Source organism: Sus scrofa, chromosome 7, assembly GCF_054392235.1.
Source record: "Sus scrofa isolate SSC_HxYL_T2T_F1_AM1 chromosome 7, Sscrofa_HxYL_maternal_Yorkshire_Landrace_v2.0, whole genome shotgun sequence".
NCBI lineage: Eukaryota > Metazoa > Chordata > Mammalia > Artiodactyla > Suidae > Sus > Sus scrofa.
The window spans coordinates 133,192,951-133,210,188 of NC_139389.1; the positions used below are offsets into that span (position 1 = coordinate 133,192,951).

Below are 17,238 nucleotides of genomic sequence, written 5' to 3' on the forward strand. Positions count from 1 at the left end.
TCGCTTTATTTGTGATGAATCATACAAGGACAATTTCTTTTTGAGTATCAAATCCTGCCTCGGCGGACGTCCTGGACCCCATGACCAGTTCTGGAAAGAGACGCATGTGGCCACCCCTCCCCGGGTTCCTGCCTGGCTGGGGGCCCGGAGAGCTTGCAGTGACTTCTGCTAGGGTGCTGGTGCTCCAACCTTCGGGGCCCTGGCGGCGGGGCCATGCCTGACCAGGGGCCGGTGGGCTCCCCGGGCTGCCACAGACCTGCATTGGTCATGGGCACACGTTATGCGTGACCCTGCGTTCAAGGCTCATCAATCCTTCTTCTTGAAGGCGCTGCTGGGACACAAAGCCGCCTCTAGGGTCAGGCCATCGATGCCAGCGCCCCACCCCAAGCCTGAGGATGGGTGACGGACGCCGAAGCCTGTGGCTGACCCGCTAACCCTCCTTGTCCACCACCCGAGAAGAACTTTCTGGAAGGGATGCTGACTTCAGAGAAGATGCCAAGCTCGCTGGATGGTGCAGTTCTTTGGTGCTTTAAGAATGGCGGTCCGCGCCGTGGCCTCTGTCCCTAAGGGTGATTGACACCGGACCACTGCTGTCTTAGTGTCCGTGTTCGCCTCAGACGTTGGCTCAAGCACAGTGCTGACTTCACCAAGAGGACGTGGGCCCCTGCCTCGCCAGGGAGCATGGCCTTGCTGACCATCTAGAGTAGCTCATGCCGTGACCATGGAACGCAGGCCAGCAGCAGGACACCCTTGAACTAACTCCATCTCTGGGGTGGAGCCACATTCAGGTGCTCAGGGTCCTTTGGAAGCGGTTGATAATGATTCATCTGTCTTTCTCTTCTTGTTATTAAGTCTCAGCCATGAGGAGTTTCTGGAAGAGACGCAGGTGTCGAGCCTCTCTCGAGGCAGCTAGAAGGGGGCCGAGGGCCTCTGGGCATCCCTGCATCTTGGCCATAAATTCTGAGCGTGGAGGACATCTTGAGATGCAAAATTAAGGGAAACGCAGTCCATTTCCTGCCGCCACTACCATTTGGCCCTTCTAAGGAGCTGCCTGTGGAATGTTCCTTTTATTCTTGAAGGACGTGACACGGCCGTGTGCCATTTTGGGGGTCCACTGCACCCTAGAGACACGCACATGGAACACAGGCCCTGGGAATAAGACCGTGTGGTCAACGGCACCTCTGGGGTGTGGGCGTGCGTGCGTATGTGTGTGTGTGTGTGTCGGGGGGGTGTGTCTGTGTGGGTGGGTGGGCGTGTCTGTGTGTTGTCAGCTCGAGCACTGTGTCTCAAGCTTTCACATGGCCCTACGATTTTCATCACCTAGGGATCTTGTTAAAAGGCAGATTCTGATTCAGGGACCAAGATTCTGCATTTTTAGCAAGTTCCCAAGTGATGCTAGTGCTTCTGGTCGGTGGACGACGCTCAGAACCATTGGGGGCCGGAGCTGATCTGCCGTCTCTGTCACGGGTGCCCCCTGCCCCCCGCCTTTTTGCACACGCCACTCGCCCTGGCCGCACGTCCCCAGTCAACCCACTCTTGGGTTTGTGACCAGCAGTTGCCCGCCACGGGCTCTCTGAGGTGCACATGTCACGAGATCGTCCTTCCCCAGAACCGCGTCCTACCTCAGAGGCCTTTCCGGATAGAAGACCCGCGCTGGGGAGAGGCCACCAGTGTCGGACCTCGTCAGGCGCTGGGTCAGCAGCCGCCTCGGTGACTGCACCTGTCCCGTTCTGCTGCCCCCAACTCCAGTCCGTCGGAAGCAGCGTTCCTGGAACCGAGGCCGTCTTTCAGGGAGCATCTCGCGTGGGGATCCAGGATGTGCTCCGTTTTTGTCAGAAAAGGTATCACCGTGATGGCTTTGCTCATCTGTGACGTGCCTTCATGGGCTGGCTTCTTCTTGTCCTCAGAGCCCACCTCTCAGGATGTCCTGGGGGAGGCATGGGGCACGGGGGGGGGGGGTGCTTCGTTTTAGGATTGAACCTACTTTGGAAGTCTTTCTGACTTCCAGAAAGTTCCATGGTTCCGGTCTTGGGGCTTGGACTTGGGTGTCAGAGCCACGTCCGGGCCCTGGGACCAAGCACAGCGTGGGAGGGGACAATGGATGCCAGCACAGGGCTTTCTTTACAGGACGTGAGCGCCACGCCGCCCGCCCCTGGGGACTCAGCTCGTCCTGCCAAGCGTCTTCCAGAGGCAAAGACGGTGGTGGGGAAGAGGCCATGGTTTTCGTTTCGGAGCTACTCAGGGATATTTGAGGAGAGGTTATCCGTGTTATGTTCGCTTCATTCATCATGAATAATACATGGTTAACCTCTTTTTGAATATCAAACTCTGCCTCGGAGGCCAGCCCGCACGGGAGACGTGAGAGCGTGTGCCTGGTGTGAGCTGTGAGCCCGGGGCCCGGCCTGAGCTGTGGAGGGCGTGCTTCCTGGAAGGGAGGCTGGCGGGGAGGAGCCTGGGGTTGCTGTGCAGTGGTTTTGCAGTGAACTTGATGTGTTTCATGATACATGGGACGGCACGCCCCTGCGAGTCCCACCTGCCTTGGGGTGAGGGTTGATGCAGGTCCTGCTCCGGAGATGGGACCTCTGAGTCCCCGGCCCTGCTAGGCTGGTCAGTGGGTGTCTGACCGGTGAGCCTCCCCCCGCCCCAGACTACAGCTCTCCTCGACACTGACCCTGCAGGCCCCGTCCTTTGCAGGGTGGCTTCCTGGAGGCCACATGGGCCCCAAGGGAGAGGATGTGGTGTCCCCTCCATTGGGACACTAGAGGAAAGGTTATTTGCTTCACGAAGACTCCACTGAGGACACCCTGATTTCAAGGTCATGTGCCACACAGGATGCTCCTTGGACGCAGGGCCACCCATCGTCCACCTCCCCAGGTGTGTGAGAGGCAGGCGACTTTGGCTCTGCCTTCCTGTCCCTCTCTGAGGTCGCTGACCCCCGTGTCTACTTCCGCTCCAGGTAGATGTCACGCGGCCCTGCCACAGAGCCGGTGGCGTTTCTGTCCTTCTGCTTGACGAGACCGACTTGGAGGAGGCCCACACACCGGACAGCCCTTCGCCTCTAGAGCTCTGTCTCCCAGGGCTGCACGCATGCATGCTGCCAGTGGGGGGAACACCGGCGTCAGGATTCCCGACCCCCTCCACTTACAGGGCTGGGAGGCTGACCCAGACCTCAAGTTGGGTGGAGGATAGAGTCCCCGCCACCTCCAAGACCCTGATTGTATTGACAGGCCATGGCCACTGCAAAGCTCTGCTGCTCCCACCTGCGTGGCTTTATTGGGTTCATGGCGGCTGGCACCGTGGCATCCTTTCACGGCCTCCGTTCAGGACGGATGCCCGCTGGGGATGCCAGCTTCACAGTAAGAGAACTGTCCACCTCCCCGTAAGGTATGTGACTACGGAGTTGACCCCGGGGCCTGCCCTGGATGGATGGACGTGTTCCCAGTCCACTAACCCAGAGAACGCCTTCTATCTGCAGGGGATGCCCCGGAAGTGACCCCAGCCTTGGCGATGGGTGGATGTTCTGGTACCGTGGAGGACTGATGGCCCACCTTCAGGAAGGGGAGCTGTGGCAGCATGCCCACCAGGTATGGGGTGCAGGGTCCTGGGCCCTCAGAACACAGTCATCCGTTGAGGATGTTGGGGGCCCGGCAGGTTCAATGCTCAGGTCCACCCCCCCCCCCTCAGAGTCAGAGTTTGGTCTGGGAGTGTCGTGTTAATGGCCGCATGACGGCTTCTTCAGCCCTGGGCATCCCACCTCACCTCCGAGCACCTCCTAGAAGGTGCCTCTCTTCCAGGGAAAGGTTATTGCTGTCCACGCCAACCCGCAGTCTAGGGAGGACTCATGTGACCCCTGACCCTCAGCATCCAATCTACCTTCAGGAGTGGGGGGGATGCAGCTCCTCTTCCACACCTGAACAGGTGGTGTCCACGGCGGGGTGGCTCCACCGTGCTTGTTCCATTAGAAATGCAGTGTCGTCTTCATCCTGCCTGTGTGATTCTACCTTCGGGAAGGAACTGCCTCCCCCAGTTCTGGAAAGAATCACCCATCTCAGGCCCTGGGCCTAGATGGGGATGAAGCCACCTAGTCCCCAGCTGTCGCCGCAAGGCCTTGAGTGCTTAGCCTCCGGGACTGAGTGGCAGTGGCCTTGACTGTTGGGGTGTCCTTGGGCGTGTGGCTAATCACCTGGGAGCTTCTATTTTTCAGGACAAGCTCCCCACCTGGAGGTGTGCTCCAACAGGTCTCCAACCTGAGGGCAGGGCGTGGTCCATGATAGGGGAGTGGATGGTTGATCAGAGAACATACATTTTCTCAATGATGTATGTCAACTGATCCACAGTCCCTACCTATCCAGTACCTTCTCAGAACAGACTCCGGGAGAAGAGGCGGTGACTCCTTCTCTGTGCTAATACCCAGCCCTTGGAAAGACCTTCTTCTCGCCGGGTTGGCTCTATTTATGCTGAGTCCTGTAAGGGAAGGTTTGTGTTTCTAAGTATTGATCTTGCCTGGGCAGCTTCCTGGGAAAAGCTCTTGGCCTCAGCCCCTTCCCAGGGGACAGGAATGCATGGTTAGCTAGAGAGCATTCACTTGCATGGTTGGCTGGGGGCTTCCCTTCCCATGGGCAGCACCCAATCCTCCTAACCCTCAGACCCCAATTCACCCTTAGGAGGACTAGCTGGAGGCAAGGCCAACCCTGGGGAGGACAAGGTTCATCAGCCTTTAGCCTTTGGTACTTGAAGAGTGGCTAGCCCTGCTGTGTTCGCTGTATCTGTGACGAATCATACAGGGACATCCAGTTTTTCAGTACCAAATACTGCTTTGGAGGGCTTCTCGGGTAGCGTTCCACCTTCAGGGAGGTCTTGGTTTTCATACCCATCCAAGCTGTGTTCTGGATGGAGGATCACCGCGCACACGTGTCCTTTATGACGCAGGTCGCTCTTTGCACCCGAGACTAGAATCTAATCCCTGTTGAAGGTGGCTGCCTAGGAGGGCTGTGAGCTTCTGGAAGGGAGGTTGGTATCTGCACCAACCCATCCTGAAGAGTCTGACCACTGAGCATCGCATTCGCATAGAACTTCTGCCACTTGGTTCAAGTGAACCCCGGACCTTTTGTAAAGTGAATCCCTGAAGGCCATGCTAATGTGGGGATGCGGTGATAATATTGTCTGACACCCAATTGGTCATCCTTCTGGTATTGGCTCCATGAAAGACTGTGGTTGTCTACTCTTGCCCAGGAAGGCTTTCTGGAAGCCGTGCCAACCTCAGGGAGACACATTAGCATCGCCTCTTTCCCGTGTGCATGCAGAGTGCGTTGAGTGGAGTCGAATCTTTGTCTCCAACAGACCTCACCTGCTTCACTCAACCCCCCCCCCCCGCCCCAAAAGACCAAAAGCATTTGATAACTGCTTTGGGGAAGGGATATCTGCTTTGGCCATGATGCTTTTTCACTAGGGCTCTTGCTATGCACCATCAGATTCTCATTGTTAGCATCACCATGATGCTAATGAATTATCCATGAATTGATCCATCAGTGAGGAACGATTCAGTCATTCCACAAATAACGACTGAGTGCGAACTACCTTCTATATGACCCTAGACCTCAGTTGTTTCCCCTAAACCAAGGGTAGTGAACAAGATAAAGTCCTTATTCATGTGAATTTGACAACTTGGTTGGGAGACATGGACAATGACACCAAACCATGAAACATAAATTTTGTCCACTGTTAAGTTTTAAGAAGAAAAGGAAAGCAGCGAAAGTTCAAGAAAGAGGCACAAGCAATGAGGACCCTGGTCTTAAATACAGGGTCTCGAAAGCTCTCTCCTGGGAGGGGAGATGGGAACAAAGTGGGGGTGGGTCAGATGGAGATCTTGGGGTCAAAGCATTTCAGAAGGAGGGTGAGGCACACAGAAGTCCTCTGGCCTCTTTGAGAAAAATTCAGAAGGTCTGTGGGGCTGGACCGAGGTATGGGGTGAGACAGGCAGCCTCAGAGGCGGGGGCGCATTGGGGTTTTGTTCTGAGTGTGATGGAAGCTCTGGGCAGGTTCTCAGCAGGACGGGAGGCATGATGTATGTTGAAGTGGTCACTCTGACCACAAGGGAGGCAGTAGAGAGCCCATGGGGGCAGCTACTGTGTAGCTGCAGCAGGGAGCTGGTTGAGATGGGAGCCTCCGTGGAGGAGGGAGACACAGAGAACACGGGAGGCCCTAAGGGTCAAGCCAGCAGATCCAGGGATGGCTTTGATGAACCAGAGAAGGTGGGGCTGGTGGTGAACCAGAGGCTGGACAGGTGTGATAACTGCTGAGTCAGGGTCCTGAAGTGAGTCAGTGGTAGGCAGCAGCTTTGGAAGAAGGTGCCATTATCAGCACTGCCAGATCCAAGCTGGTCCAGTGACTGTGGGCATGAAGTTTGGGTTCTTTCAGAATTGACTTCGGGAAATAAACCTGGCCGCACTGGTCTGAGGTGGTTGGGGACAAGGCGGGTGAGTGGCCATTGACGTCCTCCTTCTTGGAAGTACTTTCCTGAGTGGCGCACGGGCTGAGCTGGCTGGTGGAATGGAGGGGATGGGAAGGGCGAGGGGGGTCTCCCAGGATCATGAAGGGCTTGGTGAGCCCCCCTCAGATCCTCCTGAGGGTGCCCTGGGGCCCGGGCTGGGCAGACTCTCCAGGAGCTGCCCCCGGTGGCCACGGGCTCTTTCCGGAGTGGCCCTGGTGTGGTAGATCGCACAGGGCACAAAGGAGCTTACCTCGATGTGCTTGATGGAGAACCGAGTGTGCTCTGTTGAGAAGTCGGAAGTCCCCACTCAGCAACCCCCAGGTCCACACACACATGGAAAGTTCCTGACGGAAGACGAGTTTGCCTCAGGAAGCACGGCAAGTGACCCTACTCTTCTCATCCCTGCACCTGTCCCCGAGGACTCAGGAATGCAGTTGCCACTCCAGGGAAGGGGCAGTGTCAGCGCCACCCCGGAGGAGGTGAGTGGCCGCACCCCTGCCTATTCCGGTGTGTTCTCCGGCCACCCGCCATCTGTCTCTCTAACGCTCAGTGTCCAATCTGCCCACAGGACAGTGACTGGAGGCCGCCCCCCTTGGAGAACTGGAAAGGACCCCTTGTCTGTCTTGTCTCTGCTTTTCTGTGGTACTTGAAGAGAAGTTGTTCGTGGTGGATTCGCTTTACTTATGACGAATCATTCACGGACAACACTTTTTTCAGTACCAAATACTACCTCTAAGGACCCCCTGGACCCAATGGCAGCCTCGGGGACGAAGTCTTCATGTGCTCAAGAAGAAGGGACTGGATAGCCACCAGGGCCAGGTGCTTGACCTGGCTGTAAGTCATCTGGCCCACTAACCTGAGCATCCTCCGTCTGTAGGAGGCCTTCCCATGGGCCATGCCAACTCCAGGGGAACGTCTGTGGTCCTGTCCCAGTGTCACCTTACAAGACTTTGAAGAGAGGCTTCCTGGACCCAAGGCCAACTGCCAGAAGGGACGCTGGTAACAGCGCTGTCCAGGCTGTGACTGGTTGACCAGAGGGCACGCACTTGGTTCACCCTCTGGGCCCCCTAGTCACCAACCCTCAGCACCAGCCCCACCCACCAGCCCATGGAACATGCAGTCCATGTGCTCGTATGTCACTCGGCCCACTTCCCAAGAAGTCCCCTCCCCGGAAGACTCGGAGGAGCCCTGCCAACTCTGGGGAGCAGCCAAGGACTTGTGATGGCGGCCGCTCCGTGGACTCGGACCACCCTGGTCGGGAGGGCGTGTAGACTTAAATGGCGATGAGTCAGCCCTGGTGAACCCGTGATCACTCTCACTGCCTCTGGAGCACTCCTGGGACATGACGGTGTCTTCCAGTGAGGGACCTGAAGCTCCGGCCAGCTCCTCTCCAGGGTGCGTGACTGTTGACAGAGTACAGGCTTAGGTGGTAGAGAAGGCCCCGATCCTCTAACCCCTAGCATCCCATCTCTCCACAGGGGGGCCCATGGAGGCGAGGCCCACCTCGGCAAGCGGCCATGGTTCTCCGTGCTGATCCATCCCAGGAGCCCAGGGACCACCGCGAGGTGCTTACATGATGACGGCCACGGGACGGCAGCCCTTCTCGCCCAGGAGGACCACTTAGGGTAAGTGCGTCTCGGGTGAGCATGCAATCCATGTGCTCGTATGTCACTCGGCCCACTACCCAAGATTGTTCCACCCCTTCCTTACAGGGTGGCTGCCTTGGCAGGACAGGCGATGGATTTCTCACGCATTCACGTATGGTACTTGAAGAGAGGCTGGCCGTGATGAATTCGATTCATCAAAGCGAGTCATACACGGCTCTCCTCTCTTTTAGTGTCAGATTCTGCCTCGGAGGGCTTCCTGAGCCAGCGCTGCTTCCAAGGTGGGTGCCTGGATGGCCGAGCCCACAACGCGTGCTTTCCCTGAGGATGCATGTTACTAACCCCCGTGTCCAAGCTGACACTAAGGCAGTTGCCAACTTGAAGACAAACTAGCGAGGCTGTTGGAGTGCCCTAACTTAAAAAAAATTAACACTAAAGTGCACAGGGCTCACTTTTTCCACTATGGAACCCATCCTCAAAGGGTCATCTGGAAGCATCTTTGATCATTCAGCTCCTGGGATATAGGAGGGACGGGAGATGGGACCCTTGTGCCCCTGGTTTGCCAACCCCCAGCATCACCTCCTCCAGGGACCTCCTCTAAGATGAGCCCAGGTCTACCAAGGAGGCAGGGGCTTACCTGTTCTTGCAAATGTGTGGTCTTTCAAGAGCTCTTTGCTTCGTTTCCAATGACTCACCTGTGGCTGACTTCTTTGCATTGCTTGCATGGCCAGCCAAGTACGGGAAGTGGTATTCCTGTCCACATTAATCCTGGGTTGGTGAACCAGGGAGCATGGGTTTGACTTTGGGATTGATCTGGTTGGTCCACTCACCCACAGCATCCCATCCATCCTAAGAGGCCACTCCCAAGACTGTGGATGCAGGGCCACAAGCCAGGCCACCTCATGGTACTTGGAGGGAGGTTGTCCGTGGTGAGTTCGCATTATTTAATGATGCCCAATACACGGTCGATCTCTTTTCGGTATCACATCTCATCTGGCATCTTCTTGGAGCTGATGGAAATTTGGGGGAAGATACGCTCACGTTGGTTCCAGGCCGATGTACTTGAATGTGTGGTTGGCCCTGGAACTACCAGATAGGTGTCACTAGTGCCTTCATCCTCACTCAGTCTATTCATGGAAGACCTTGACAGTTTGGGGGAAGAAACTTATGATTTAAGTTTAAGACCCGAGTTATTGGGGAGATAGGAGTGTCTGTGATGCTTTGCAGGGGGTTGGGGGGTGCTTTTTTCTTAAAAAAAAAAAAAAAAACCTCACTAAATATTTCAGTATTGTCTTAGAGGAAGGACTTCTTAGACGTGTTGGCTAAGTCAGGAGGGGGTGCCAGTTTTAGCACTTTTTCTGGGCTAAGTGAATGGGTGATTCACCACATCTTTTGACCTGGAAGTCATACCAAATTTGAGGACAGAGGGCAGTCCTATTTTCAATTCCTTGTTTTCCTTTTAAAAAAGAATGATGATTTTATTTTGGGCCGTCTTTATAAAAATGATACATAATAAAAAATTGAGCAACACGGGAAAATGCAAATCAAGAGGGAGACAATTACCCAGTCTCTGATCACCCAGAAATAATCATCAGGGTTTTAGAAATTTCCAAATACCTGTCTGATCATATATCCAGATAGAAAAGTAGACAGACAAAGTGAGAGACAAATATTTTACAAACACAGGATCACACTGTATCTAGTCTTTTTTTAAAAAAATGTAAACTCTAATTTTACTTGAATTTAAGATAAAAATAAACTGAAAAAGATCAGAAGAACTGATGTTTCTTGCTCTATAGTAAGAAATACTATTTCCTAAAAGATCCTTATAAAATTAAGAAAAATTATTGTGCAAACATGAAGCAGTTATTGTGTATTTTAACTATTTTAATTTCACTTCAGGTTCTGAAAGATAAGGAAATCAGCTCCACCTCCTGCTCTTTTTTTTTTGCTATACTGCACAATATAATATTATAAATATTTGCTTTTTGTTCTATAACCACATTCTTATGGATGTTTAATGGTAGTTCTATATTTATATTCATTACTGCTCACTAGTGGGTTTTTTCCCTAAAGTAAACCTTCTCTATTCCTGAATTTTTCATTTTCATTCATATCTCACAATGGATTTTATAACTGTTTCTTCAAGAATGGTTCATAGACACTGCTCAGTCCTGGCACATGGAACTATAACTATATCCTCTTCTTGCTTAAATACACAAGGTACAACTTAGCTAGGTATAACATTCTCAGCCTACTTTTTTCCCCTAGGACTTTGTAGATGCTGCTCCATTGTCTTCTGCATTTCGTATGTCACTAGCTTTTTCTCCACATACCCCTTCCTTAGCTGGACTGTATTTTCTGGTGGACCTTCATCTACTTTGTTGGAAAGACTTTGGGGCACTATAGTCTGGGAGGTCTTTTATCTCTGAGAATGTCTGACCATTGCTCTTACACTTTTACTCATATACCTATTTTTTCACACTATTTGACCCTATGATGTCTAATTCTTTTAAATCCCTTTAGTTGCTTTAACAATACTTACTATTAATTTCTCTCAGTTCCAGGCATATAAGATCGACCCTTATTTCAGTCTCTTGACTCATGATAGCACTTTCCTTCATGGGTTGTGCAACTTTTCATTGTGTGGTTCTCATCAGTGGCGATTAGAGTGTGTTTTGTTGTACCTTTTGCAACATTATGGTTCTGCATTTGGTTCCGTATGGCATCAGACTCTCACCAGTCAGAGACCAATTCTTCTAATCCTCTGTTGGCCTAAGGAGTCCCATACCTTATGGGTGGTATAAATCCTCACCACATCTTTGTCCTGGAGCTTGGTTTCTCTCAGAGGAACTCATTCTACCCATAGTATTGGCAGAAACAACCTCTCTTGTCTTCTCTCTGGACCAGTATAGAGTTTTCTGGCTCTCCTTTCCACGCCAGTTGCCACCCCTCTTGGGCCCAATGTCACATGTTCTGTTCCTGCTTGGACGTGAGGACTACGGACCCTCTAAGCCTCTAGTGCAGCATCCCTTAGATCCCTTGGTGGCAGGTTGCACACTTGTTGCTGTGAATTAAATTCTCTCTTCATTGGCAGCCAAGGGCTCCCCTTTCATTCCTTTCAGCTATGCATTTATTTATCAATTGACTGCAGCTGTGGTTGCATTTCAGCCATCGTTTCTCTGTGAAGGAGAAGGTTCTAATCTTCCCCAAGATCTGACTCAGTCACAATTTTCCTTCGTCATTTTTTTTCTGAATCATATTATCCCTGCTTGATGAGTCAAGTTAGTTGTACCTTCATTTCAAGGATGTTTTCTTCTATTATTTCTATGAATACTTTTCTATGTGTTGGCTTTGCCTCAGGCTAAATGGTCATTTGTTGTTTATTTCATTAGATCCTAGAGAAGGAAAAAAAAATCTCTGATCTGGCCCCACACTGCCATCTTTCTCTGGAGGACTTTCTGTTGTCATTCACAGTCTGCATTTGTCTGTGTAACACGAATTATACCCAGCTTCCACCCTTCTCAATATCATCTTCCACCACAGCAGGGTCCCTCTCTGCAGTGCCACTTTCTGGGACAGATGTGGAGTCAGTACCATTGGCCAGGTACGTGAATTTATTTTTAGCAATAGAGATTTTTTTTTTTGTCATATGTCTGCTGGCCTCTTAACCCTAAGTATGCCATTTATCCTTAGGAAGATTCCTCGGAAGTTCTGCCTACCTTTGGAGATGAGGCCACAATTCCGAGGTCAGTGCCATACCTTAGTATCATAAAGTTTGTGTACCATGCTGTCATGTTCTTTAAGAGCAGTATGGCAAATTCAACTTCTCTGGAATAAACTCCAGCTTTGGGGAGCTTCCTGGACACAAGACATAGGTGAGGAAAGGATCACTGATGTAAATACAAAATGAGGAAATGGTCCCTGCTGTGATAAATAATGAATGTTTATGAACTTGACCTCTCCACCTGCAATGCCTTGGAAGTGCTTCTTAGATATCCTTTGCCAGGCAGGCAAAGGTGTGCATGTCTGAGCTACTTCAGGGTCTAGGATGGGCTGGTTGAACTTAGAGGGTGTGTTTCATTCATGCTGCTCTATCAGTCTGCTAACAATCAGTGTTCACTCTGTCTTTAGAGGGACTTCCTGAAGAAGGCCAGCTTTGGAGACGAGGCACTGGCACCTGGTCAGTGCTAATCTGTGTGACTTGAAGATAGGTTATCTGTGTAGCTCTCACTTTATTGGTGAAGAGCCATTCACGGCTCACCTATTTTTCAGTACCAAATTCCGCTTTAAGAGGCAGAGTACCACTTCAGGGCGGGACCTTGGGGTCAGCTCCTGCAGGGTAAATGGAGGGACTGTTGACCACAGGTGGATGGCAGAGCGCACAGTTTCCTGATGCTGTGTGACCCAGTCCTCCCCCTTGGTGTGTGACCGTCCATGGGAAGATGCTTGGAGGTGGAGCCAACATGAAGGGAGAAGTGGGGTTTTTCTTACCAGAGCTACTTGGTGGTACTTGAAGAGAGGTCTTCCATGGTGCATTCGCTTTATTTTTTTTGACGAATCATACATGGTTGACCTTTTTTTAGGTATCAAATCTGGCCCTAAGTCACCCAGAAACTAGAGTTGGTGTCTGCACATCTGGATAGATAGTTGAGCTGAGTGTGCGCACGTCTCTTCATGTATGTGTCACCTGTGTTTGCTCACCTCTGTGTGCCGCGCATGTCTAGGGGTACCCCTTGTCCCTGATGCCAGCTTTCCTGAAGAGGTGGTACTTTCACTGTAGATCCACTTCCTGCTTAACAGGAAGTCATCCTTGTGGCCCTCGCTTTGTGTATAACGTGATGCTCTGCTCCTCTTCGTTGCAGTGTGTCCCTCCTGAATGGCTTCCCAGAAAGGGGGCTACTTACAAGGAAGGGACACGGGAGTCCATGCTTGTTTCATTGCCAATGTGTGTTGCCAGCATCTTCACACTCAGCATCCCATCCGTCCTTAGGCCTGATGTTTGGGACATGCCAGAAGCCAGCACCCTAGTTGGGTACTTGAATGGAGGTTGTCCATGGTGTGTTCATTTTATTTATGATGAGTATTACATGGCCAATCTCCTTTCAGTACCAAATTCTTCTTGGGAAAACTTCACAAGGGGAAATTTCAGCCGGCGCCTACCCAGGGTAAGGAAACAGATGATTCACCCCATGATAAGTGCCTGACGTGTGACCCAGAATTCATGCCACTCGGCCCAGAATTCCCAGGGATGATGCTGACTTTGTAGGTGACACCAGGGTCTTCCTCCCTTCCTTGAAGACTCGCTGGTGAATAAAGCATGTATGGGGAGCCTCTTTTTTAGGTATGAAATAATCTTGGACACGTGGCGCCGTGTAGGGAAAGGGACGTCTCTGTCCTCCCAACAGCCTGGCTGAATGAAAGGCACATGCTTTATTTGTGCAACGTGTTACTACCCCCTCAAGTATCCTCATCCTCAGAGTGACCTCTGGGAATGAAGGCCAACAATGGGAGTTGGGAGGGTTTCCTCTGTAGAGAGAATTGACGGTACCTGAAGACGTGTTTCCATGGCTTGATTCATTTATTCCTGGTGCCAGATAAGGATCAGTAGCAGCACTGATTATTACCTTATGTTGGCCAGCGGTGTGACCTTGGGAAGGCTACTTCATCTGCCACCTCTCTGTGCTTTAGTTTATTCATCTTTAAAATGGGGTTAATGCCTACTCCTAGGGGAGGTATAAACACACGATCACATGCCAAGTGTGTAGAGCGTGTCTGGCACATAGCGAAGTTGAAAAGCATCCATCGGCTCTTTTAACAACTGTTGATGTGGTAACGTCGTTATTCCATCATAGGTCTTCCTGTCTCGTTCTCCCACCCACTAGACTGTGAGCTCCCTGGGGGCAGAGTCTTTGTTTTCCTACTGCTGTGCCCCAGCTATGCACAGCGGATGTGATGCTGAACGAATTTGTGGCTGGTGACATATTTTCTTTATTCAGTGCCCTCTTTGAGGCCTCCTGGAAGGAGGTGAATGAAGGATGGTCCACACCTGTGCCCTCCCTGTGATGCCATCTGCTCGCCCTCACCGTCCTGCTCACCTTGGAGGAGGAGTCGCTGGTCTTCAGGTCAGGGATCCCGCAGGCTTGGGGCTGGGTGGACCCCGCACGGCACTTACAGAGAATGTTAAAGGGCCGCTCCCTTCTCTGTGTTAACTCCTAGCTCAGGGACTCCCCAGAGGAGACACCCACCTTGGGATAGGACCTCGCCGTCTGCACCCCTCCAGGGTACAGGACCACGTGCTGCCCCAGGCCTGGGCCTGACTTTGTGTGTGCTCCTGGCCCCATTGGCCACTCTCACCTGGCTTCAGCCAGCACAGGGGACTGGCGGAGGCCCTGTGCCATGCAAGCTGGTGCCTGATACCCTCCCTCACTTCAGAAAAAAACAAAACAAAACAAGAACGTGTTTTGGTCACATACCAGAGGCTCCCTGAATACAGTGCCAGCCTCTCCAAAGACAGAGGAATTGGTGTAAGCCCCCCACCCTCCGCCCCAGGGGGCACATGTGCAGCTAGACCCTGGAGGCAGTGCCGCCTTGCCGAAGAGGTGTTTTGTTGGTGTTCTTGCCCTGCTGACGTTTGATCCTTGAGCAGAGGTTGCCCTTGGTGAATTCGCTTTATTTACGTTGAATCACACAAAGGCAACTTTTGTTTGAGTATCAAATCCTGCCTGGGATGGCTTCTGGGACCCAGCGGCAAGCTCAGGGCCTACGCCTCTCCCATGACCAAGAGCGGACGGTGTAGCTGTGGGTGTCTGCACCTCTCCAGTGGACAAGGATGGATGCTGACCAGAGAACCCAAGCTCCATGTGTGATGTGGGTCACCTGGCCCCCTGAAGGAGGGTGTCGGTGCTGAATCTGCCTCAGTTCTTACCATGGACCCTCTTTAATCACCTTTTCATTGACCGTTGATCCCGCAGACACTCTGCCTCCATCACTTTTACCTTGAAGGTACTTTGACCTTGAGGATAAGTAGGGAATTGGCGATTTTAAAGGCTGCAGCTTCTCATTCTCTCCTTGTTTCTCCCTCTCTCTGTGTTTCCCTCCCGCTGCCAAAGAACGTTCTCAGTTTTCTCATGGGCTAGGAAATGAATGGAGGCTGTCCGCCTCTCATCCCATTTGTATTAAATAAGAGTGATAAAAAATAATCAACGCAAAATAAAACTAAAAACAACCGAAATGGCACAGAGCAGTACATGTTCAATTGACTACAAATTGGCAGACGCATCCAATTTTCTTGACAACACGTCAGCTGCCCCATTTGACCTGGGGATATAGAACACCGTAGACATGGCGGCCACACGATGAAATTGACAGTGGCAGCCGCTCTAGACTGTGCGGTTTGATGTAGACAGAAGCGCGTTGAGGAAATCAAATCTTCATTCAAATTTTTAAATGGAAAAGAATTGATCCTAATGAAAATGATTTGGGGAAAATAACAAGGGAAATAAAAGAAATGAAAACAGCTCAACGGCGCAGCCAGGAAAACTAAACAGGGAATTGGATTGGTTTAATGGAATTCACTCTGAAACACACATTTTTATGAAAATCAATGTTGATACCTCTCTCATTAACATGATTAAATTCGTGTGGGTTTGGACGGGAGCCGATGGGGTCGTTAGGAAGACGGGGTCAGAGCACAGCAGCCTCTATGCAGCTGACCTTTCCCTCCTTTCCCAGATCTTCCCAGAGAGTTTTCCAGATGGATGTGCTGACTTCAGGGGTGACATGCTGGTAATAAAGTGGGTGCATGTCATCACCAGAGCGCGTGCCATCTTGGCGGTGTGCGTCACCCGTCTGCTCCCTCCTGGTCTCTCTCCATCCCCTTTGGGGTTCTGGATGACCTGACTCCAGAAGTGAGGCACAAGTTCCTAGGTCAGTGGGGTCCGTCCGGTCCTTCAGGACAGCTGTCTCTAGTACGACTGCTGAATACATAGGAAGGCTGGGACGTTCCCAGCTGCAATCCATCCTAGGATCCCAGTGTTGGTGCTTCTCAGGGCTCCAGGCTGGCCCCAGGGACACAGTCCTTGTTGGGGCTGAATGTCACGTGGTCACAGAGGCTGAGCCTGGTTTGGAAGGTAGAGTCCTGGAGTCGGTGAGCCTGGGATCAACCCCAGTGCCTGCCATGCTTCATGTATGACCAACACTGCATGGGGGATCTCTTTGCAGAACAGTTCCCACCTTGGAGAACTTCCAGAAGCCACGCCACTCTTAGGAGGTGGCCAGCAGCTGAAGCTCTCTCCAGGGTAGGTGCGTGGGGACATGCCCTGAATGTTCTGATGATATATGTCATCCATCTGGCTGTCACTGTCCAGCCCGTTCTCAGGAGCACTGCCGGGAGGCGATGCCAGCTCTGGGAAAGCGTCTCAGCATTGCAGGTCAGTACCGGTGATTCCCGAAGCGAAGCTGCCCATACGTGTTTTCTCTTTAGGACAGACGCTGGTTAGGTGGCTGGCCTCTTGCTCCAGTTGGAGCAATACCCACTGGGCTTTCTGAACTCAGGCCAATGTCGGGGAAAGGATTCTGCTGTCGGTCCCACTCCAAAGTTCCCAAAATGGGTGGTGGGCACAGAATCCGGCCTCTGCTTCTGGCATATGTCATCTGCTCCCCAACGCTCACTGGCCAGTCCACTCTAGGGGGGATGTTCAACTCTGAGAAAGGCTGGGGTTGTGATGGCAGAGCTGCTTTGTCTTTTTTGGAAGCGGTCACTGGCATTTCCTTGGCTTTTTTCTTCCTCTCCCCCCGCCCTTTATTTTTGGTGTTTCACTTGCTGGGTTTATGAGGCTGATCAAACGGAGCAGTTTCGCAGCCTCCTTGTGTTAAATCACCTTTTGGAAGATGCTGGGGTGGCGACGCCCAGACGGGGCCAGAGGCAGTGTTGGTGGGACCTCGGAGAGCGCAGCTGTGGGCGTCGGTGTCATGTACACGCACAGCACCTCACTGAGCTCCCTCCAAAGGCATCATCTTCCGGAGGGAGGCCCTGTGCCTGGGGGGGTGGGGGCGGGCCGGAGTCCCCCCTCTGGGATCCGGGGAGGAAGGGTGGGCCCCTCAGGGTTTCGTCTCTGAGACTCAGCGTCGGGCCGGGCCCCA

At 52.3% G+C, this 17,238-nt stretch overlaps 1 long non-coding RNA gene and 1 other non-coding gene across 2 annotated transcripts; both read left to right on the top strand.

The window, feature by feature from the left end:
• Window positions 1-7,134: 7,134 nt before the first annotated feature.
• MIR382 (microRNA mir-382) lies at window positions 7,135-7,211 on the top strand. Its single transcript, NR_162158.1, has one exon. It is a non-coding gene; the product is annotated as a microRNA mir-382 (primary transcript).
• A 532-nt stretch (window positions 7,212-7,743) lies between these two features.
• Window positions 7,744-9,023, top strand: LOC146402087 (uncharacterized). Its single transcript, XR_014811421.1, has 4 exons — window positions 7,744-7,885; window positions 7,969-8,115; window positions 8,203-8,375; window positions 8,931-9,023. It is a non-coding gene; the product is annotated as an uncharacterized LOC146402087 (long non-coding RNA).
• The last annotated feature ends 8,215 nt before the right edge of the window (window positions 9,024-17,238 follow it).